This window comes from Leptodactylus fuscus, chromosome 7 (genome assembly GCF_031893055.1).
Source record: "Leptodactylus fuscus isolate aLepFus1 chromosome 7, aLepFus1.hap2, whole genome shotgun sequence".
In the NCBI taxonomy this organism is placed as follows: Eukaryota; Metazoa; Chordata; class Amphibia; order Anura; family Leptodactylidae; genus Leptodactylus; species Leptodactylus fuscus.
Genome location: NC_134271.1, coordinates 56496131 through 56520155, shown reverse-complemented (window position 1 = coordinate 56520155; position 24025 = coordinate 56496131).

Here is a 24025-nt window from a genome sequence, read left to right as displayed (position 1 = left end):
ATAAATTGTCATCTTTGGACCACCTTTTTTTTTTTTTTTTTTTTTTTAATGTAGATTGTGAGCCCCACACAGAGCTCACAATGTACATTTTCCCCTATCAGTATGGCTTTTTGGAATATGGGATGGAAATCCATGCAAACACAGGGAGAAGATACAAACTCATTGCAGATGTTTTTTTGCCCTTGGCAGGATTTGAACACCAGGACTCCAGCTCTGCAAGGCTGCAGTGTTAACCACTGAGCCACCGTGTGGCCCTGACAATCTCTTTTGTAACAGGGTGCCATTATGATAAGCTGAGGTCACCCGTGTTCAATTTCTCTGTAGCGACACCACAGGGGGAGATGTCGAATTACATAGCCTTCACTGAAATCAAAAGACATTCTTTATATGGGTGCACTAGGTCGGCCAGAGTGATGCTAGACTCACACTTGCACTTGGGTTTATATTCTTTGAGTCCGCTTGGGATCCACTTACCCATGGAGACCCACACCCCATAGACTATAATATATATAGACTCTAATGCCTGTAGGACTTTTCTCTCTCCATTTTTTAAGCAGAATGGGGAACAAAATCCTCCAATGGAAACTGAGCACTGGTGTGAATCCAGCCTGAAAGACTCTCTTTGCAGTAATGTTTCAATAAAGAATAATGGACAACTCAGAATTCTTTAATAGGGCATTTGAAATAGTTTTCATAAACCCTTCTCCTCGAAAAACTTTGACACCGATGGTCTCAGGACCAAGTTAGAGTACTTGTACATTGCAGCAGGGAAGTTACGATTATAATCACTATACAGTACATTTACCAATAAAAAAAAATCCCCTAGTGCGGGTTTTACTGGATGGCATTTTAAAGGAATTTTACTGTAACTGGTGTCAGTGGCCATGAAAGGCTGAGATCAGCAACCGATGCTAAAAACAGTAGCCAGGCACAGTATGATGCAAAGGGCTTCATGAACAAGCATGCTTCAGGCAAACATGACATTACAGATAATGCAGCAGAGTTAGCTATAGCAATAGCAAAAAAACAGATAGAAATGTAACTTGCAACCAGACAACAGGAAGCAAGATTGTATAAAGGCTGCTGAATGAATAGCTACCACCCGGTGATTTTACATTACTAGTAGGTGATATGACTTGACAGCATTTTCACAAGAAGAAGACGACAGGAGACTCAGTCCACTCACAGCTGGAAAAAAACAGATTGCCCACCCCGTTATATAGCAATAGAGCAGCGGAAGAAGGAATATTTTACTCTTTTATTAAATCAGATCTCAATACAATATTCATTTTATTTTTAAGCAAGTAAACATTTAAAGACATTGACTTAGAAAACTTATTTTCATATTCATATTATAAAATTATCACTTCATTAAAGAGACATCCAACTGATCTGAATGGACATTGTGTAATGCCTAATTTCCCTTGAGGTGGCGCTGCAGAGAAATTGGACACTGATTACAGATTATCGCTTGTGGGGGTGGGCACTTTCTGATCTGCCAGGTCACTGATCAAGAGGCCCTTTTAACAAGTAGTGAGTGTCTGCGGCCTGGTTCACATCCGTGTACGGGCCATTCTGTGTAACTAGCCCCATAAAATATTGATGCGGAAGCCACACGGATCCCATTACAGTCTATGGGGTCCACGGGTTTCCTGAAGGTAACCGCTTTTTTATGCAGATAAGTTTCCATTTGGGGGTTCCCAAGTGGACTTGCCAAATGGAAACCCAAATGCAGATATGAACCGGGTCTCACATAGAGGACTCCTTTAAGTATTAAACATTGAAAGTTAGATGGAAACCCATACTTAAAATTAAAATTCCACAACCCTTCATTTTTGTGCTTGCTTTTACCATCCAGGACGAAGTGTGTGACATTTATAATTTTCTTAGCAATGATACTTAGACCAGTCTCTCTCTGTATTGTCCTTAATAGTGTCTTACCACCCAGCAGCAAAATGGTTGAGAACAAATAGAATTGGGTTTATTCTTTTCAAGGGTCTCATAGCAACTTCCCAGTCTGTCTTTATGATGTATACTATATGTCCTTGGTATGGAAAAAGAATATTAAACATCATTTGCTATTATATTACCGCATATAACATTGGACATATGTCATTAACAATTTTTAAATAAAGGCTATTGAATTCAAATAAAAAAAATTTAAAATTGCAGAGGACCCGTGAACGAGTTAATTGTCTTTCGGATGAGTGAGCGGATTGATTTGCTCCGGCTAATCTTCTTAGATGCCTACAAAACTCTAGATGCTACAACACATCTCTTCCTCCTTTATTTTACAGCCATTCCCTAAAGCAAAGGCAGATCCATAAACAACTATTGACTGTTGGCTTTGATAAAGGAGGGGTAGACAAGTGACTTTATGCCAAAGGAGATGCCCGGATCATCAGAAGGATGACATTGTTATGAGAGCTCGTTCGAAACAGCACCAAGGCCTGAAGATTAAGAGGAAAGTTTGAGGCTGTCATAGCCAACGCTGTGAAGAAAGCACGGCTCTATCCATGTGACGGTTATTTGAACTCACTCGTGAAGTCTTTTTTTCTGCTTCACTGAAATCACAACAGTTTTAGACAAATCCCTTTATGTCTTCAATTGAAAATGACTCATCCGTTAGGCTCTAGAGTAAAGTTGATCACAGCGCTAACAATCGTAGAAGAACAACTAGACATGTCCTCTCTAGCTAAACCACTTTCTAATAGGGCAAGCAGAAAAGCGGAAATCCTCTTGAGGCGGACGGCGAACTAATTACAAATATATATTTATTGTTTTTCCAGGGTAAATATTCTTTTGTTTTGTTTTTTTGTTGCAAATTCTGAATGACAAAGGATTGAGTGATCAGCTTTTGTAGTTGGCAGCTGTGGTTTGAGGGGCTAGTCACAGCGGGAATGATAATCCATTCTAGGAAATTATATGCACTGGAAACAGTGGAAAGGCAGTGAGGAGGGGAGGGGGAGACGCGAGGAGAGGAGGAAAGAAGCGAAGAGGAATATAAATGACAGGATCTATTTACTAATGTCTAACTGCTCTCAAATGTAGTTCACTCTCCTAATATCTGATGGACTTTCTGAAAGTCATTAAAATATGAAGGCAAGCCATGTCCATATGCACTATTTGGGCACATGCAAGCCATAGTTGGGATTTCATGATCAGAAGGACCCCCTTTTTGATCCAGAACAAAGAAATTCTGGTGAAGCCCTTTATGAATGGCAATTCATCTGTTCCAGCTCTCACATAAAAGAGATTGTCTGTAATAGGACTTCCCCTTTAAAATTTGACTTTCCTCTGGGTAAAAAAATAAAATACTGTATGTTAAGCCTGTGCACAGGGTCCCAGAAGACAACTGGTGCCCACACCATTCCTGTTCTCCTTCAGTAAGTCCCTAAGCTGAGATCACTCGGTGGTGTTAGATACCTCCCTATGGAAAATTACACACTATATGGTGGTACATTGCGCTTGGTGACACAAAAATATATGCTGCATCATATTTTGAACATACAGTATACAGATATTGCATATGTAAATGTGCTATTGTAAGTGTATGCATGATCTAGATAAGTCATTGTTATTTAGCTTCAGTAGATGGAGATGCTTAATGGCCGGCATAAGACTGAGTATTGCAATCTTACTTACCATTTAAGTCTTTTGGTATCACATCTAACCCTTTATATGTGACTGTACTGTATAGCTATTCCCCTGAGCACTCACCAAAGCCATGTATATGGACCCTGTATCATTTCATATTGAGTCACTACAGATAGTCATACCGAGTTATAGGCATTCCATAATTCGCATAAAAAAGCAGTTACCTTAAAGGGGTTTTCCGGGCACAAAATCTTTTTTTTTTTTATAAAGGTGTGTTAGTGCTAGTGATGGGTTAATAAGTGCACCCATATACCTTTAGTAGTGTTGGGAGTGATTTGAGTGTCTCTGGCAGCTACTGCATCTTCTGTGTTTGTTTACATGGTGTTAGCTTCCTCTTGTGCTGCTTCCTGTGTAGCTGCTGCACTAACTCCCTCTCACTCTGCCCCCTCCTCCTCTCTCAATCTGATACAAAACCCTCCCTGACTAACTATGCCTAGCCCCTCCCACCCTTACTGGCTAGCGATCCCGCCCATTAATAGTTCCTCCCACCCCAGTATCTCACTAGTCTATTGATCCCACCCATTACTAGTCCCTCCCACCCTGCCCTGTCTCTTTAGCCTAGCAATCCCACCCACTACTAGCCGCTCCCACCCTTTCCTGTCTCCCTAGCTAAGCTATTCCACCCAGGAAGAGGGGAAGGACCCGTTCCCTGGACACAGGAAGGCTTGCTAAGTATTGCAGGGGATAGGGGAGGGGGAAGAGTGATGGTGACGTTCCATTTCAGAAGTGGTGAAATGGAACATCAGAAAGTGATTTATCAGAAAGTGTCCCTGGAGTGGTCACATGGCCACTCCAGGGATATGAATAATTATACATTTTTGCTTGCAGCACTTTTCTCTCCACATTTTTCATGCAGAGAGGGGAACGGAATCCCTGTACGGAGACCTGTCGCAGATATGAACCAAGCTTTAGATTTCTGTTTGGGGGGTCTCGAATCAGATCCCCCGAATGGAAACTCGAATGCAGATGTGAACCTAGCCTTAGTTATCTACGTATTGGATTATTTCAAAACAGCTTTCTTTTGTTTCCATCTAACTATGGAGATAGGAAAAAAATACAGCAATTCACCTTCTATGAATGCCAAAGTAAAAAAAGAACCAAAGCAAATTGTGCTCCAAAGCATCATGGGAAATCTGAGGCATTTTTGTTAATGTTGAAACTGCTTGCTCCTTACAGATAGATAGAGTCACGTAACAGATGAATGTACTGAGGACAAGTAAAGAAGAGAACATTAGATCTGCCACACCAAATTGGCTTTCTGAAGCTGTTGGATGAATGGTAGATATTACCATTAAGGTTCTTTATGGAAGTCTGGAGGCTTTCAATGGTTTTTACTCATGTGTGTTGAAAAATGAAAGTAGCAGAATGGAAATGAGAGTCAAAGAGCAGAGGACAGGAGATTGTTTGCAGAATATGTGTATATATCTGCAATCTCAGCAGGACGTCATGAATAATATAGACGGTATGACTGCAGCCCCTGAGTACCATCGTGTAAGCGGGACAGGGCGCAGATATAATGGCAATAATTATGCAATTATTTAATCAACTTCTATAAATATCAATTTACTATTACATTAATAAATATATCTATTGCATGCAATGCCATTTGGTGAGTGGCTTAAAGGGGTTGTCCTGTTTCAGCAAATAAATGTTATTGCTGGCATAAAGAAACTTTATACAATTTACTACCTGTATTAATTTCTTATGGTTTTCTAGATCTCTTCATTATTTAGCTCCAAAGAATAAAAAATCAGTCCATGGTCATGTGATTGACACTGCTTGTTACCAGGTAGATGTCTGATTACTGTGCTGTGAGGAGCCATGCACCTAGGAGTCCATCACATGACCATCCATGGACTGTACATCACATGACCATGGACTCTCCATCACATGACCATCCATGGACTGTACATCACATGACCATGGACTCTCCATCACATGACCATCCCACCCATTACTAGCCCCTCCCACCCTGCCCTGTCTCTTTAGCCTAGCAATCCCGCCCACTACTAGCCCCTCCCACCCTTCCCTGTCTCCCTAGCTAAGCTATTCCACCCAGGAAGAGGGGGAGGACCCGTTCCCTGGACACAGGAAGGCTTGCTAAATATTGCAGGGGTCATCATATGACCATGAACTGTACAACACATGACTATGGTCTGATTTTTATTAACTGGAAGTAAACAATGAATCACGGTAAATGGAAATATAGACTACCATAATGGATTGATATAGATAGTGTATTGGAAAATTGTATAACTTTTCATTATAGAAACATTAACATTAATTTGATGAAACTGGACAACCCCTTTAAGTAATGGCTTGACAGCTCTGTACTCTACTGTCTCATCCTACACTTCATACTGTTCTTTTTTTTTTTTTTTTTATCAATGCTTGCATTAGAATATAGTAATGGATGTTTGCAACTTGGTTGTGAATGACAGATGCTTGACATTTATTCAAAGAATGTAAAAATATATATTCATATATCATCTCCTACATGCAGAGAATATTAAGCTGGCCATACACATTATATTAATGTTGGCAGAACCTGCTGAATTCAGCCAAAAGAGACCCATCAAGCTATGAAATAAATTCAGCATTTCCCAAGGGCCCGGGTCTCTCTTAGTTACTCCTGATTATATAGAATATCTAGATAACTGAGAAATGGCTAAATAGAATATTAGGCTTCGTTCACATGGTAGAAAATGAGGCGGACACCCCACTGAAAGCAATGGGAGGCAAAATCAGAGTGTAATCTGCCACTAATTTCGTGGCGCATAAGACTATTTTAGGTCATTAATATGTATTGTGCATTTTACAATTTTTCCCACTGCTGCTCTATCTCTAATTCTCAGTCTTCCCTCAGTTAATGGGTGAGACTAGATATTACAATGTCTCCCATAGATCTGATATTTCAGTGAGCTGACAGTCACTCTTGCGAAACCAAGATGGATTCAACAAAGATATTAGAATGAGGGAAGCATTTTGAATTGAGGTGGAAAGCAGTTTAAGTGGAAAAAGAAGCATTTTTTTTGGTAAGATGTGTTACAAAGTTTCTTATATTTGCGTGTACCATTTATTGTGATGTGTGATATCTGTTGTAAAGTTTGTGACTTACCGGTACTTTTCTGGAAGTTTATCTCTGTGTAGTAGCAATGCTCTTCTTTCCATTGCGGCTTTGTACATTGAGACCCCTATCGTGGCGGCCATGCAGGCTACTGATATTTCCTGCTAAATACTTCTATATATATATATATATATATATATATATATATATATATATATATTGCTTATGGCTTGTTAATGGCCACTTCATTTTTTTTTTGTAAACCTGTAACATTATGCAGCCATTAACAAGAGAACAAGCCAAAAGCAATATTTAATAGCATTTAATAGATAACACTGGCGTCACATAAAGCAATGGTGCCACGTCAAGACCGCTACGTGTATCCTCACACTAATGAATTGGCTCACTGGTGTCTCCTGTTGTTTATGAGCCAGGTTATAGATTGTGCAATATATGTGTGGAAACACATTGTATTCCCATGTTTGTATATCCAGCTTGTTACGCTGAAATCTTTCACACCTTTTGAAGCAGTAAATTATCTTTGCTGGATTTTTTGCTTTTGGCTATTTACAGTATTTGCAAGTTTACATTGATTATTTATATCACTACCAAACTACTGGAAATGGAAGGCTAGTGTGGAGGTAACAAGTGTCATTGAAGCAATACTCACATAATGGAAGGATGACGTGTAGCAGGATTATTATTGTTAACGTAGTAATCCTACTAATATTATAAATGTGAAAGTATGTTTGTTTGGATGTTTGTGGGTTTGTGTGTTTGGATGTTTGGATGATTGTTCCTCAATCACAGCCAAACACCTATATGGATTTGGCTGAGATTTCGCACATACCTAGATATTTTGCCGGAAGGAATGATAAGCCACCTCCCGAGGTGCGTACTCCCCCGACAGCCACACTGGGACCGGCAAAACGATACTCCGGCTCCGCTGCACAGCCTGTCATGGCGTTCTCACTGCTCTGTCCACGGCGCTCCCATTGGTGCATGCCAGGCTGTGGGCGGGCCTGTGGAGAAGCGGTGCGGCTCAGTACGTCCAAGGCAGTGTGTGGGCGGGCCGCTCTCCGCTCCCGAGCCTGGCCAGCAGCCTACTCGCAGCTCCGGCTCTGTGTGGCATACATCAGACAGAGCAGGCTGCCTGCTCAGAGAAGCAGCGTGGCCCGATACCTCCAAGGCAGTGTGTGTGCGGGCCGCTCTCCGCTCCCGAGCCCAGCCAGCATAGCACCTACTGGCATCTCCAGCTACGTGTGGCATACATGAGGCAGAGCAGCTACGCATACCTCCCAGCCATCCGCCCGACAACTATGTGGAGTGAGTGAGCAGAGAGAGCGGCGTGGGAGTGTAGGAAGGTGAGTACAACTATTTCTTTGTGTTACACATTCAGGGGGACATAATGTAAGGGGCCTATGAAACTGGGGGCAGATAAAGAGCAGGAGGGAGAACAGCATGAAGGGGTGGGAAGGGGTGGGCACATGAAGGGGTGGGAGAACGGCATGACACTGGGCCAGATGAAGGGGAGGAGAACGGAATGACAGTGCTGCAGATGAAGGGAGGGAACGGCATGACACTGGGGCAGGTACAGGGGGGGGACGGCATCACACTGCTGCAGATGAAGGGGGGGGTGTGTGGGGGCACATAAAAAAAAAAACATGAGAACGGGCGGAATCAACATAAAAGGGTGCCGATAGGTTTCCCGCTGCGTGCGCAGCGCATGTTTTCTCCCTCTTTTGGATCTTCAAAAGTTGGGATGTATAGGTAGGTACAGAGACCGTGGTGCCCAGCGAGGGCCAATGGGAGGCGGGGGCGCCCAGGGATTTGCACGTGTGCGCACCGCCTATTAGAAGAGCCAGCGAGTGCATACAAATAAGCGGTTCAGTGCCACCACCAACCCGCAGACGAAGTCGCGGGCGCCTGCTAGTAGTATTATATGCAGCAATAAATGATCAACATCAATAATGGAAGATTGAACTGTAAATTACAAAATATACCAAATATTCACAATATTACATCGTGAATAATAAAGGAAGTGTGGTTCTGCTTCACCTGGAGACCCACAGGTTGTAGATCACTGTTCTAAACACTTTCTAAAAACACTGTTTAGAAAAAAAAAAAAGCATGCACAGTCCGAGCTCTAATCTCAGCTAAAACTAAACACTGGAGATTAATTTATCGATCAGCAGAAGCTTAGAAAGTCGTTTGGGGACAACGCTCTCGGATGAGATGCGCTCTGAATTAAATGTTTATTTATGCTCCTTAAGTGTATAATGTAGAACACTTGAAGGAGAAACATATAGGGTCAGGGAGGGTCCCTTTACTACTCGTGTGAGGAATTGCAGATATTTTACGGTCGCTGGATGCAAAAGAAATCTGCTCGCAGTGATCAGAGACTCGCAGGGGAACCGGTTTTTCTAAAAATAGAAAAGTCTCCAGGTGGTCTTAGGTGATAAGAGGAAATGGGAATGGAAAAAAATAGCTGCTTTCTTACAGAAACAGCACCACTCTTTGGCCATGGGTTGAGTCTGGTATTGCAAGCCAGTTCTTGTAAAGTAAACCATTCTAGCTTTCTTAGGACATGCACAGGCAAGGTGATGTCAAAATGACAGTAACATGTAAACAGCCCACAGCCGCATTTACTTCTCCTTATGCCCTGCAGGGGGCCTCAGCAACATGATGTGGGATGCAGAAATGGAAGCGGAGATGGCTGTGAGCAAGAGAGAGAATCGGCAAGTAAATAGGGTTCTTTACCTGCTGGTAAGTAAGTATTATATGTTCACTAATAACTTCCAAACATTTATTAAATTTATAGAAATAGACATGGGGCCCCAGCCTAAAACAGTATCAATTCTTTTAGGTACACCTGCACACAGTTTTCAAAGGAACTCCAAAGCTCAATTCATTCTATCTGTACATGTAATCATACACAGACTGGATGACTTTGAGATCAGGGCCCCATGGGGGCCACATCTTCACTTCCAGGGCTCCTCCTCCAAAGGGTGGTCACTAAATGTTGATTGGTTTTAGATTTCTTGTTTGTTAATTCACTTAATGTTGTAAAATTGGTAAATGTAAACTACTAACACTTCTATTTCTGAAAGAACATTTTTCCACACCTGTGTATAATTTTGCACAGCGCTGTATACCATGATATATCTTACAACAAACACATGTGAACATTGATAACTCTTGTAAAAGGTGACGGATCTGTCCCGTGTTCCCAGGTCAATTGTTAACATACTGAATTCCAAATCAAAATGCAGATGATAATCTTCTATGGTGTTCAACTGTGGAGCTATCTGCTTGTGACAGTTCAGATTCTCACCAACTCCATTAGGCTTAGAAAATCATTATAGAAATACTGACAAGCAGAAAATTGACAATTACCACTTGTATATTGTGTAAACTTCCCTTTCCAATTCCTCCAGTTAAATGGTACATAAAGCAAATAAGCAAATGTAGGAATAAGAAAACCTGAGTAAAAGAATGTCTTCTAAAATTGGAACTACTTCTCCCTGAAATAATATGCACTGCAGTCCTTCTGATTGTATAGAAGAATATCCCTCTAAAAACATCACAAGTGCAGTGCAGGGACTAAATGGTTAACACTGTATTTGTAAGGATTTTGTATGTTCTCCCTGTGTTTTCATGAGGGTACTCTGATTTCCTCTCACACTCCAAAGACATACTGAGATTGTGAGCCCTATATGGGACAGTGTCTGACAATGTCGGTAAAGCACTGCAGAGTATATTGGCACTAGAGAAATAAATAAAGTAAACATGAAGACTGTTTTCTGAGGATGATCCAAAAACAGGAATTATTTCCCATGACACTAGCTAATTCTGTAAGAATTTTTTTTTTTTTTAATGTAGATTGTGAGCCCCACATAGAGCTCACAATGTACATTTTTCCCTATCAGTATGTCTTTTTGGAATATGGGATGGAAATTCATGCAAACACGGGGAGAACATACAAGCTCCTTGCAGATGGTTTTATGCCCTTGGTGGGATTTGAACACCAGGACTCCAGCGCTGCAAGGCTGCAACGCTAACCACTGAGCCACCGTGTGGCCCCATAATTCTGTAAGAAATTTTATCGTAGCAGTTACCTCACGTACATCACAACCAGATGACCATAGTGCCTAGGGTTGAGCCGATCTTGAGATTTCAGGATCGATTTTAAAATCCAATTTCCGATCATTTTCCAGCCGATCCTGATCGCAATCTTGAAATTTGCTCGATCGCTGATCGGGATCCGATCTTTTCCGATCCCGACTGCTCAACCCTATTAATGTTATATACATAATTGGGGTTGAGCCAATCTTGAGATAACCTCTGACCTCGATCCCACCGGAAAAGATCGGGATCGGAATTCCGATCGCAAAATTTACTCGAATGCCGATCGGAATCCGATCTTTTCCAATCCCGATCACTTAACCCTAATAGTGACCCATCATTATATCCACTACTAGCAATAGATGATATCATGGATTATCTATTCACTTCCCTGTGTAGAGCAAGTCTAGAAAAGTCTCCCATACTCCTCAGTCAGCTCCAGACTATTGCTGCTTATGGCCATGACTATGCTGAAAAGCCTATTACTGAATGCTGTTAAAGGTGGTGAGAAGAAGCTCCGGCAAAATGGCCGCCACCATAAAAATGTACAGAAAATAGAATTTAAAAAAAAATCTACAATGTGAAAATGAAAACAAATTAGAAAAGGGATACATTCCACTAACCCACAAACAGGAAATGAAATTATTATACCCTGGGGTCTCTTTAGGCCCTACAGTATAATAGGTGGAGCCCAGGGTTGGGGTCTTAAAAAAGACCAAACAGTTGTGCTCAACTTTCCTTTCCTCTTCTGGGCCTCCTCAACGGCATCTAGCACTCTCTTTGGGGATTCTTCTTGCACTCTTCTGGGTGACATCATGTGCCACAGGGTCACCACTGAGGCCAGAAGAGGACCCAAAGAGAGCAGAAAAATACGAGCAGTGGTTTTGGAAATTGCTGCATGTCAATTATATCTACATATACTAGGTATAATAGAAGCAGAAAGTCCACAGAGGAAACCTCTGCAGATTCTCTGTGAATAGCGCTGCAGGAAAATCCAGGATGCATTTCCTCAAAGTATTTTTTGCTGTGGCCCGCTATGTGAGGCCTTACCCTTAGACTTCTTAATTCTATAGACAGCCCATGGCAGTCTTGCAGGAACTCCTTATGTATACTCCTGGACAACACCTTTAAGCAATCATTCAGAACCTGGGTTGCCATAGTGAAAACTGTCTACAGAACATATAACACAGAATATAACACCCGTAAAGCAATGTTACCTGATTAAAATAGCATGTTATGGATTGTAGGATTGTAATTCCATCCCAGCCAGTAATTTGCTCTGCAGCTAAGAATAAAAATATTGAAATGCAAGAATAAAAAATGTTATATTTTGTTTTTCTATAGTTAAATAAATACTGATATGTAATATATATGTAAAATACACTAGCAAACCGTAAGGTTGTCTATGCAAGATAGTAATCCATGAAGCTCTACATTGTCATCAACATTAGACCTAACAAGATGAAGTTTGTCTCAGCTGCAGTTTTCAATCAGATCAGAACTTCTGGCCCATTGCATATAACAGCTTGGCTCATTGACTATCAGTATCTGTTCTCCATGCTTGTCACTGACAGGTCTCTCTCTTTTCCTTGGTTCATAAGTGGGATTTTCTGCAATTTCCAACACTCACCATATGTTACCAGATTGCAAGCTGACATCAGAAGTGTACACCAGACCCACGCGTGAAGATGGCAAATGTCACACATCCATATGATATGAGCCAAGACTATTTTTTTCACAAAGAATACATATTTTACACTTAATTTACAATTAATAGAAGCATGTAAATACAGCACATACTACATACTAATACCATCTTCTGAAATCCCACAGATGATAAGAAGTTACGAGTTTTCTTGTAATGCATTCATATATTTGCAGGTTTTACGCCCCAAATTCATAATTAATTTGCAAATGTATTGATAGTTTAATAATGCAATATTTAATATCATTACTTTTGCAGCTTAAATGGTGCAATACCATCTCTTGCTCAGGATTCTTATTTCTTGATGAAAATGCAAAACGGTTACAAAAGAGCATTTTTTTGCTTTGGAAGACCTACACTGTCCTGCATTACAAATGCCACAATGTTGCAGACACTTTTTGTTCAACAATTTACATTGCATATATTGCTGTTCTCAGAAAGAAGTACAACTAGCTTGATGGTTACAGCGACATGTTGGTTGTAGCTCAGTGGGCTAATACCACCTTGACTTTCGATATTACAGTCAATTATAAGGACTATAGGACCATGAGTAACACCCATGGGTCCTGAGGGTCAGGTTGCTCCAAAGCTGGTTGTCATCTTTCATCTGCACTATCTGTATCATGGTGGGTCTCTATGAGCACAGTCCCGGACCATCAGATTGTTTAAACAGGTATAAGGATAATGTTTCATTAAAATAAATGCTTACATATACACAAACTAGAACAGAGACAATACAGGGACTCACACGAACTTCAATGCAGCACAAAAATTGCTTTTCTCTTTACAATTTGTGGCTTGCATGAGCAGAATACACTGGCAAGTAGTTTAGTCTAGGTAGTTTAGGTAGACTTGTCTGTATTCAGCTCAGCGTCGTAGCTGGCCGGTGACGAATGTTCCTCAGTGGCCACAGGAAAGGAACTGGTGATGTCACCGTTTGTTTTGCAAATTTAACTCAGTACAGCAGTACACCATATTTGGTCATAAACTGCCAGTTGGTCACATGGTGGTCTGAGAAGGGAAAGAATAGCATTTGACTTTTGGAAGGCAGATTTCTCTGAAATAAGTGTCAAGAACCATCTGACACTGGCAGAGCTCCTAATCTACCAACACAGTGGAAACCCCATTTTGGAAACTACATTCTCCACGAAGTGTATCTACAAATGTAGTGATAGTATTGACCCCAAATATGTTCCAATATGTTCCTGGCTGTAAAAATTTTTTTTTAAAAAATATGCATTTTTCCAATAATACGCTGTTGTAGGCCTAACTATTCATTATCACAGGGGGTAATAGAAAAAAGTATACCACCTTTTACGCAATTTCCTTAGAGTATTGTATATGTATGCCATATGTGGTCATAAACTTCTGTTTGTATGGGAAGGCGGGTCCAGGAGTTCAGATTTTACTGGAATGATTTTTTGGGACCATATCTTCTTTGCAAAGCATTGAGACAGCAGTACAATAGAAACCCTTGAGAACCTAGTTCTGGGACCTAGACCTTATAGAGCATTCATCTAAGAATAAGCAATTTTGTTTAGATTTACTGGTCTTTCAATTTATAATGTTGGACCATATGCAAGCTTTGCAGAATAGACCAAGGATTAATACTTGCTTGTTTTCACAGCACTCACCTTGCATTATAAATGACAAGTTAACCTCACCTCACTTTACCACTTATGTTAATATCAAGTATATGTAGGCTTTTATTAATTTATTAATACTTAAAAAAAAAAGTTTTTCATGAGTCCACTGCAAGGCAGGAAGAACTTTGTGTTTTGGGACCTCAAAACAAGGTAGAAGAAAACAGGTGCACTTACAGGTTAAGGCTGTTTTCACATGGTCTGTGTTTGGTCAGCGACTGTGTGCCAAAAGTAGGAGTGGGTTAAAAACTCAGAATGGGTACAAATATTTCTATTACACCTGATCTCTGTGTAGTCTCCACTCCTAATATTGGCTCACAATCACTGACCAAACACTGCCATGTGAAAGCAGCCTAAGGATCAGACCAGAAACCTTATTTCTGTCAAGAAAGTAATACACAAGTCAGGGTCAAACACAAAAACACTGGAATATCAGGAGTCCAAAGTAGGAGGTCTCAAATAAAGTCAGCAAAAGAGGGGATAACCAGGATAGAAAGCCAAAATCAGTAAATAAGCAAAAAATGGAGAAAGGTAGTGAGAGCAAGTTCTGAGACCATAGGACCTGGAAAACTACTGCAATCACAGGCACCTGAGCAAAGGGAGTGTCAGGTTAATATACCCTGTCTCAGACCTTGATTGGACGCTGATCTAGAGCTTTGATTGGCTCTGCATCTCATGCCTCTGACTGACTAAACAGAGCCAGCCAACATCTGAATGGTAGACATAGCAACCTTAAAGCAACAGCCACGTGGCAAATGTATATGACGTACAAAAACTACTGGTAGCAGTATGATGGATCAATGGTGTCTAGTAGTGCTATAGCCTTAGGATTGCATTCAACCAAGGACAATACCTACAAGGAGTTTGTATGTTTTCCCAATATTTATGAGTTGCATTCCACACTCCAAAGACATACTATTAGGGAATTTAGATTGTGATCCCTATGTGGGACAGTGGCTAACAATATCTGTAAAGTTCTGTGGATTCCTGACAATCATTTCTACATAGCCTAATGCTGAGAGCCATAATGTTTATGTTTTTCTATTAATAAAGCTGTATCAGGGCGTGATTTTGCTGGATGAGTTGACATTTTCACTGGTATGATTTGGGAATGCGTACAAACTTTTCATCACTTTCTAATCTGTTTTTTGGGCGGAATGTAAGGTCAAATGTCAACAGTTTTATTTATTTATTTTTTGAGTTTAACCCCTTAACGACCGGCCCATAGGGAATCTACGTCGGCACTTGCAGGTCCTTCCTGACTGCCCTATAGGAAAACTACGTCGGGCAGTCAGGGAAGGATTCCCTGTAAGTGCAGACGTAATTGGATGGGATTTTAGCTGTATCTGACAGCTAAGACCCTGCTCCATTACCCCCCATCGGAGGGGGCTCCGATCGGGGTTTTTTAACCCCTTCAGTTCCGTGATCAAACATGATCACGGAACTGAAGCGGTTCCGTGATGGTGCCGGCCGAATCGGCACCCCCCGCGGCGAGATCGGGGGGTGCCGATGTCTCTAACATGGAGCCTGGGGTCTGGCCAGTGACCCCAAGCTCCAAGAGACCCCCAATACCTGGTTGATCCTGCCCGGATTAAGAGGAAGTCAGACGCAGGCAGCCCCTGCGTCTGACTTCCTCCAGACGCTGCAAGACACTGACAGCTGTGTCCTGCAGCGTCTAATAGAGAATTAGTGATGCTTTTATCAAAGCATCACTAATTCAAGTGTCCTAAAGGGACACATGAAAAAGTAAGAGAAAAAAAGTGAAAAATAAATAAATAAAGTGTCTGATAAAAATGAATAAACTTATAAAGCCCCAAAATTCCCTTTTTTCAATAGAAAATGAATTATATTAAAAAAAACCCTAAAAATTAATAAAAACAATGCATATTTGGTATTGTCACGTCCGTAACAATCTGAACAATAAAACTGCAACAATATTTAATGTATATGGTGAACGTCGGAAAAAAACCCCGGAAAAAACACGCCGGAAATAGTGATTTTTCACCATCTCACCTTACAAAATATGCTATAAAAAGTGATCAAAAAGTTATAATCACCGCACAACAGTACCAATAAAAAGCGCACATTGTCCTGCAAAAAAAAAAGCCCTCAACCAACACTGTCAACCAAAAAAAAAAAAATGTTACGCCTCTCAGAAGATGGCGATACAAAAAACATTGATTTATGTCCCTAAATGTGTTTTTATTCTACAGAATTAGTATCGCATAAAAAAATAACATAAATGAGGTATTGCCGTAACCGTACCGACCCACAGAATAAAGGGAACATGTTACTTATATTGTACGCTGCATGGCGAAAAATTTAAAAGGTAGAATGCAATGCCAGAATTGATTTTTCTTTAAAAAATCCAGCAAAAAAGAGTTAATAAAATGTATTCAATAAGTTGTAGGCACCCAAAAATGGTGTCATTACAAAATGCATCTCATCCCGCAAACAACAAGCCCTTATATGGCCACGTCAGCAGAAAAATAAAGAAAATACAGCATCTAGTAATGTGAAGACAAAAACCAGCAAAACTCGCCAAATCATTAGAACACAACTGGCGGCAGCAGGAAGGGAATGTATAAGCTGTGTCAGTGTACATCAGGAGACACCTCAGATTTACAGCTTATGAGCGAAAAGACACCAGAAGTGACCCCCAAAGCATACCTCCCAACTTTTGAAGAACCGAAAGAGGGACAAAATGTGCGGCGCGCATAGCGCGCCGCGGCAAATTTAGCCCCGCCCACTTTTGTGTTGACCCCGCCCACTCGTTAATTTTTCATGTACCCGCACACAGTATAATCCTCCTACAGTCACCCGTAAATTATATGTCCCCCCTCTATCTCTCCCCCAGTTTCATATACACCCTTCATCTTCCCCCAGTTTCATGTCCCTCTTCCAGCTCTGCCCCCAGATTCATGTCCCACATCTCTGCCCCCAGATTCATGTCCCTCCATCTCTGCCCCCAGATTCATGTCCTCTCCATCTCTGCCCCCAGATTCATGTCCCACATCTCTGCCCCCAGATTCATGTCCCTCCATCTCTGCCCCCAGATTCATGTCCCCTCCATCTCTGCCCCCAGATTCATGTCCTCTCCATCTCTGCCCCCAGATTCATGTCCCTCCATCTCTGCCCCCAGATTCGTGTCCCTCCATCTCTGCCCCCAGATTCATGTCTCCCATCTCTGCCCCCAGATTCATGTCCCCCATCTCTGCCCTCAGATTCATGTCCTCTCCATCTCTGCCCCCAGATTCATGTCCCCCATCTCTGCCCCCAGTTTCATGTCCCCACATCTCTGCCCCCAGATTCATGTCCCCTCCATCTCTGCCCCCAGATTCATGTCCCCCATCTCTGCCCCCAGTTTCATGTCCCCACATCTCTGCCCCCAGATTCATGTCCCCACATCTCTGCCCCCAGATTCATGTCCCCTCCATCTCTGCCCCCAGATTCATGTCCCCCATCTCTGCCCCCAGTTTCATGTCCCCACATCTCTGCCCCCAGATTCATGTCCCCTCCATCTCTGCCCCCAGATTCATGTCCCCCATCTCTGCCCCCAGTTTCATGTCCCCACATCTCTGCCCCCAGATTCATGTCCCCTCCATCTCTGCCCCCAGATTCATGTCCTCTCCATCTCTGCCCCCAGATTCATGTCCTCTCCATCTCTGCCCCCAGATTCATGTCCCCCCATCTCTGCCCCCAGATTCATGTCCCCTCCATCTCTGCCCCCAGTTTTATGTCCACTCCATCTCTGCCCCCAGATTCATGTCCCTCCATATCTGCCCCCAGATTCATGTCCCTCCATCTCTGCCCCCAGATTCATGTCTCCTCCATCTCTGCCCCCAGATTCATGTCCTCTCCATCTCTGCCCCCAGATTCATGTCCCCCCATCTCTGCCCCCAGATTCATGTCCCCTCCATCTCTGCCCCAGTTTCATGTCCACTCCATCTCTGCCCCCAGATTCATGTCCCTCCATCTCTGCCCCCAGATTCATGTCCCACATCTCTGCCCCCAGATTCCTGTCCCTCCATCTCTGCCCCCAGATTCATGTCCCCCATCTCTGCCCCCAGATTCATGTCCTCTCCATCTCTGCTCCCAGTGTCATGCCGTCCTCTCCTTCATCTGCCCCCAGATTCACGTTCCACCTCCACATTAAACTTACCTTCTCCTCCGCTCCCTCGCCGCTCTCTGCCCGCCTCTCTCCCTGACACACGCGGCTGAAGCTGCTCGCGTGCTCGCTTCGCCGCTGCATCTCTCTCTCTCGCTGACACATGCGGCTGAAGCGAGGAGCTGACCTGTGTCAGCTCCTCGCTTCGCTGCTGCCGCCGGCTCCTGGCTTGTACATCGCGTCTACAAGCCAGGAGCCGGCGGCAGCAGCTAAGCGAGGAGCTGACACAGGTCAGCTCCTCGCTTCAGCCGCATGTGTCAGCGAGAGAGAGAGACGCAGCGGCGAAGCGAGCACGCGAGCAGCTTCAGCCGCGTGTGTCAGGGAGAGAGGCGGGCAGCGGCGAAGCGAGGAGCTGACCTGTGTCAGCTCCTCGCTTCAGCCGCATATGTTTTCAACTCAGATCTGCGTCCTCTGTTGTGCCCGGGATACCCGCTTACCAGTTTATGGAGTGTGTATCTCTGCTGACATAAGTCAGGCACAACATATCAGATACTGAAATGGCGAATCTCTGGAAAACTTCATTTTTAACTTCTCATTATCAGCCGCAATTTCATTTCTGGAAACCAAATAAATGCAACACTCAAGGGTTAAAAATAATAATAATACGCCACTTGATAAATCCCATCAGTGGGCTAGTGTCCAAAATGGGGTGACATGTCTGCAGATTCCACTTTATTGGCAATTCAGGGTCTTTGCAAAAGTGACGTCCAAAAACCAAACTGTGCACCAAAAAACAAAATAGCGCTCCTTCCCTTCTGTGCCCAGCTGTGCCCAAACAGTCGATTCTACCCACATATGGCATTAAGTCCGTTATCCGGGGTACACCAGTGTCATACATGTGGGCATACACCGCCATTTGGGTACACAGCAGGGCACAGATGTGAAGGAGCGCTATGTGCTTTTGGAGTGCAGATTTAGATTGTTGGTGTTTGGACACCATGTCATATTTGCCGAGACCCTAAAATTTCCCCTACAAAATAGGGTCACTTCTTGGCGAATTCCAGTTTACTGTCACCTCCAGGGCTCTGCAAAAACATGGCGCCCCAAAAGTCCCTCTAACTCTGTACCCCAATAGCTAAAAAGCGCAGTGCTCCTTCCCTTCTGCGCCCTGCTGTGTGCCCAAGCAGCAGTTTACACCCACATATATAATTTTCTGCCCCTCGGGATGGCCCCTTAATAGTATTAGGAGTGCGGGTCTCTGACAACACAAAGTGGGTGCAACGTATTGGGCACCGAGATGGCAGATTTCTTTAAAAATTTCAATTTTCATTTTGTACATTAATTTTTGGGAAGTATTTTTAGGCTCAAAATGATAATACCCCTTGATACATTCCTTGAAGGGTGTAGTTTTTAAAATGGGGTCACATTTGAGGGCTTTCCACTGTATTGGTACTTTAGGGGTTCAGCAAATGCGACATGGCACCAGAAAACTATTCCAGCAACATCTGCCCTCCAAAAGCCAAATAGCGCTCTTCCCATTCTGAGCCCCACCATGTACCCATACAGCAGATTATGGCCACATATAGGGTATTGCCGTGTTCAGGAGAAATTGTGTAACAAACTGTGGGGGGCTTTCTCTCTTTTAACCCCTTATGAAAATGAAAACTTTGGGGATAAAGGGACATTTTAGTAATTTTTAACCTACACATCCCAAGGTTAGTAAAATCTGTGAAACGGCTATAGGGTCAAAATGCTCACTATACCCCTCAATGAATACCTTAAGGGGTCTAGTTTATAAAATGGGGTCATTTATGGGGGTTTTCAATTGTTTTGGTAACTCAAATCTTGTTTGAATGTGCAATGGGCCTAAAATATCTGCAAGCAAAATTTGTGTCTTGAAATCCAGTTGGTGCTCCCTTCTTTTTGGGCCCTGCCGTGCGTCTGTACATAGGATTAAGGCCAAAAAGTGCACATTTTTGAACACGGGAGAAATGGGGCCATCTATTTTGGGGTGTTTTTCTTCATTTTCATGTGTTATGTGCAAAAAAACTGCCTTTAAAATTACTCTTTTGTGTAAAAAAATATGAGAAATTTTTGTTTGACGCAAATTCTTTTAAAACCTATGGGGTCAAAATACTCACTATACCCCTCAATGAATACCTCAAGGGTTCTAGTTTATAAAATGGTGTCATTTATGGGGGTTTTCAATTATTTTGGTAACTCAAATCTTGTTTAAATGAGCAATGGGCCTGAAACATTTAGAAGCAAAAATTGTGTCTTGAAATCCAGTTGGTGCTCCCTTCTTTTTGGGCCCTACTGTGCGTCCGTACATAGGATTAAGGCCACAAAGTGTACATTTTTGACCACGGGAGAAATGGAGTCATCTATTTTGGGGTGTTTTTCTTCATTTTCATGTGTTATGTGCAAAAAAACTGCCTATAAAATGACACTTGTGTAAAAAATATGAATTTTTTTTTTGTTTGACGCAAATTTTCTCAAAACTTATGGGGTGAAAGTACTCACTATACCCCTCAATGAATACCCTAAGGGGTCTAGTTTATAAAATGGGGTCATTTATGGGGGTTTTCAATTGCTTTGGTAACTCAAATCTTGTTTGAATGTGCAATGGGCTTAAAATATCTGCAAGCAAAATTTGTGTTTTGAAATCCATTTGGCCCTCCCTACCTCTTAGGCCCTCCTGTATGTGCGTACATAGGACTAAGGCCACAAAATGGACATTTTTTAACACGGGAGAAGTGGGGTGATATATTTTGGGGTGTGTTTCTTCTTTTTGATGCGATGTGTGCAAAAAAACTGGCTTTAAAATGACACATATTTGAAGAAAATGAAAATGTAATTTTTTTCATCATTTGTAATAATTCTTGCAAAACAATATTTGTTTGATCAAAATACTCACTATACCCCTCAAAGAATACCTGAAGGGGTCTAGTTTTCAAAATTGGGTCATTTCATGGGAGGTTCTGTCATTATGCCACCTATTCCTGTCTGCAAACAGAGCTTGGTACAGGAAAAAATCACAAACTCAAAATTTCCAAAATTTGCTTATAAACTTGATAAACTTGTAAATTGTCTAAGTTACTCAAATATGCTAAAATTATTTCAAATATGCTTGAAACACAAAAGGCACATTTGGAAATATATAACTACTAACTTTTTTGCCCTGTATTATTGTGTATATGTGAGATATCGCAGCTAAAAATGGAAAACATTGACAAATTTTCAAAATTTTCAGCATTTGCAAGTTTTTAAATAAATTTACGCTAGTTATATCAGTCTAATTTTACCTTCTCAGTAAAGTACAACATGTCACGAAAAAACAATATCAGAATCGCTTGGATGCGGTATACTGTTACAGAATTATTCACTGATAAAGTCACACAGGGCAAATTTCCAAAATTTGGCTTGGTCATTAAGGTCCAAAACAGGCTGGTCACTAAGGGGGTTAATATTTTTGTCATTCACTGTACTTCATTAGTAACCTTTTAATTTTTTTTCATAGAGTCAGTATGATTACATTGATATCCACTTTATATAGTTTTATTAGTCTTATTGATTCAACACACTGACAACCCTATAAAAAAAATCATATTTACACTGTTTGTCACCATATCCTGAGGCTCATAACTTTTTGTTTTTCCATAAAGGGAGCTGTGTGAAAACAGATGTGAACTAAGTCTAATCTTATTCAGAGGGTTAATAAGATTACAGGGATACCCAAGTTATATAGATTTAAGTTTTACTAGTTGTACACAATAACATAGTTACATAGTAGATGAGGTTGGATAAAGACATCAGTCCATCAAGTCCACAATTAGTGCCTACATACCCATATGGGGTGCTGCCATTCTGGGGCAGAAAAAGCAGAAAAAGGAACCCATTGAAGTCAATGGTAAGCTTGTTTTTCAGCACTGAAATTCCACATTAAATTCCTCCCCATTTTCCTCCGTGTGAATGGACCCTTTGATGCCATGGTGGTATCAAAGGGGTTAACCCCCTGAAATCTGAGATTTTGCAGCAGGGTGTAAACTGTTCACAGTGCCAGCTCCTGAGCCAACGCCAGTTTTTGCTATGAGTTAACTCCTTCCCTGCTGTGCTGTACATACACGACATATGTCATGAATGGATTCAAAGCTTTCCTTGTATTCTGTGATAAGATATCACGCTGCAGCAAGTTATCTGTATTAAGCTAAGCCTTGCTGCATCTATAATACACTGATTCATGATGCCTGCATATAACAATGCCTGATGTATGCATATATAATTTCAGCATATATAAGTTCAATGAAAGTGTCAATCACAATGACCCCATAACAACATCAATCTATCATAATACCGATAACTGTCACGTTGCCTCCAAAGGAGAAGATTTGCAGATGGATCTGGTATTATTGAAATCAGTCTAGGAAGGCGCCACCTGTGGTGAGCTGTGTACTGCGCTCCCTATACGCCTAATTATCTTAGTGTAAGACATGGTATCTGGACATGTTATAATATGTTATTACAAATCTGAATGAAATAAATCTGTCCCAGTGTGTGGCCTGGAATACAAAATGGTGCACTGCGCTTTTCTGATGTTACACAGACTTCTGATGTGTTCACTGCTCTACATCCAGACATGAAATGTACTTTTGCAATGGTCCAAATGCTCTTTACAGCAATCTTCACTGTAAATACACTTTTACATTCATCATAATCATACATTATTTCCAAGGCCAGGATTTTTTTTAACAGCAGAACAAAAACCAATCACTATGTACCCACTGGCAAATGACCACTGTATTCTCTCCAGTTCATGTTTCCAAAATCAGTCCAGTGAATGAGCTGAAGGCAAGAAAACATTAAACTAATGCCGGCTCGGCAGCTGAGCTGATGAACAAATCAAAGCAGATAGTCAAACAAAATTACCTAGGAAGAAATAGATTTGCAGGTCTTCCCAATCCTGTTTGTGAGCAGAGATATTTTACTGACAGTTTGTATTTGCCGCAGATGATAATGAGCGGCTCCATCTACAAGACAATTAAATCAATTATTTGGGTATATCTCTGCAATGACATCTGGACAATGATAGTTTATCCACAAATTGAGATACCGCACTCACCAAGGGAAATATTGTACTAGAAACAGGGCATAGTAATAGGAGATGCCGTCCCAGATGACCCATGGGTCCTAAAGACACACAAAAGGTCCTACTGTCTATTAAATGAATAGGAGCCACAGCAGCACGGGCCACGAAATAGGACAAGATAGGGCCTGTTCTATATTTTGTGGCCCAGACTGTTGGTTCGCAAATGGGACCGTGGATTTCATGGCGATCGTGTCTACAGGCTCATTGAAATAAATGGGTCAGTGTGCTATCTGTGAAATACATGGATTATGCGCAAATTTTCTGAATGTATTTTCCTGCAGAAACCCTGCATTGTGTTACATTACCACTGAAGGCAAAGGAACAGATTCATTAAGAATATGTGCCAGTATTTCGATTAAAAAAAAAAGTTTTTTTGACTTTTTAATGTCACCTATGTCAAGTAATACTTGGAAATTACATTTTACACCACCTTTGACAATTGTCAAATAGTGGGCAGGAAGGGAATGGGCCCATCACTTGAACGGAAGAACATTGAAGTTAAACCAGTGAGTGGTTCTCTAGGCCATGGTGACGTACATTACACTTCTGCTAGTACTAGGGATGTGACCACTGC